This window comes from Pyxicephalus adspersus, chromosome 3, assembly GCF_032062135.1.
Source record: "Pyxicephalus adspersus chromosome 3, UCB_Pads_2.0, whole genome shotgun sequence".
NCBI lineage: Eukaryota > Metazoa > Chordata > Amphibia > Anura > Pyxicephalidae > Pyxicephalus > Pyxicephalus adspersus.
Genome location: NC_092860.1, coordinates 91,312,193 through 91,314,125, shown reverse-complemented (window position 1 = coordinate 91,314,125; position 1,933 = coordinate 91,312,193).

Genomic DNA, 1,933 nt, shown 5'->3' with positions numbered 1-1,933 from the left:
TTTTATGATAGGTCCATTTTACGGTCGCAAAGATATAATAAATCACCTATAATAATGATAATAGGAGTGCTTGTTATCACACATTATGGTAGGTCTTTCTGTGACTTACTGTTGACCAATTTCTTCTAAAAAACATAAACAGAACAAACATAAATATCTACACTTTCTCAGATCAGTGCCTCTTTGTCGTCTCCTATAAAGTAAGCCCAAATCACAATTGACAATTTTGAAGGCTGCAAACTTATTCACATCCCAGATTTGTAGGGAATATGCTTATAGAAATTTGTAACTGTGCCTCAGATTTATAGGCATTATGTCTTCCCCATCTTGCTGTGTATGTGCTCCATTTTGCAACCATATAAAAAAGACACACACACTAGGATCAACATTGCCAATTTACCTATAAGTAGGTTTTGAAAACCTTATTATAATAGTGACAGCAAATGAAGTACTGTAATAGTGAAAGGGAACAGTACTTATATTGTTACGTAAACAATTTGAAGAGACCCTGTCACCAAGCCAAAAATGCAGGTAAAATCACTGCAGCTGAACTGGATGGGTTGAAACATATTGATTATTAATACTGCCTACCATTTAATTAGCACTCATTATATACTGAGATTGCACCAGTTGTTAAGCAACACAATCTCCTCACTGCCATAAAAGCCTCCCAGATCTTTTCACTGCGGATAATTCCTGGTAGAGTTGCAAGAGTAAGCCATTAGAATTCTTCCCCAGCTTCCTTGTATACTCCAGAGGCAGGCACATCACAGTGAGCAGTACACAAGGGATATATTTCGAACTATGTGCTCTCATCTGGGGAAAGAGAAGCCTATCGTCAACAGGGAAATACTCTTTACACAGGTTTAGGAGTTGTTTTTATACTAAGTTTTGTTGCGTATCTTAAAAAAAATAACCATACAAATTTTGGAATTCTGTGCAATGAAAAACTACTTATGTGTATAATCTGATTAAAGCAATGGTTCTGATTCTATTCATATAACATATTTGATCTATCTGTAATACTGTACATGTGTGGGCTTATTTGTCCATGAGCACTTAGAGCTCCTTTACACTTGTGTGTGTGTAACACATGCATTTTCATGCATTCAACTGTGCTGCATTAAGGCAGCCCATTTTAGTGCACACACAACAGTTTTACAGCATATTTGCCACCCTGTATGTATGTGTGTTGGTGTTTAAAGCAGCCACTGGCACAAAGAAAAGCAGGATTTACTGACACAGCACAGTATGAATACCTGCAGGAACCTGCATGGACCAGGCCTAACATGTCATCTTTCACTGCCATAAATATTTATACATCAACACTCAACGAACACCAAGTTCCCCTATTTATTTCTGCAACATACCCTGGCTGCTAGCAATCTGGATCCTCATTAGGTGAGATGTAGATATAGTAGGTTACAAAACGTCTATGTTTAACACAGTGAGGTATACTATGTGCTGCTTTAAAATATAAACTATTAATAAACCAAAAAACCTGATGAAATAAAATTGTTATTGTTAACCATTGTGGCTGAGTAGTAGTAATTTCCAAATCATTAGCACTACTGTAGGTACAAACTACAAATTTAGTTCTGTGCCATAGGACAAAGCATAGTAAAGGTATTTACATTTTTATCATTTCAACACAGTAAAAAGTTTTGACTGTACATAGAACATTAAATGCTTGCCAGTAAAAAATAATAAAATAGGATTTGTAAAAAAAAAAATAAAATTAAGAAGGGGTTTATGTTGGTTCATGGTTGAAACTTTTTGGTAATTAAAGGGAGGGAAAAGTGTTAATAAAACAGGTCTGTAAAATTTAATGACTTTCAATATTTCAACTGCCCACAAGTTCTCCGGGAAGTAGGAAATAAAGTTTCAGACTCTATGAACAACCCACTTCTTCAAATGTTGTCAACATCTTTTT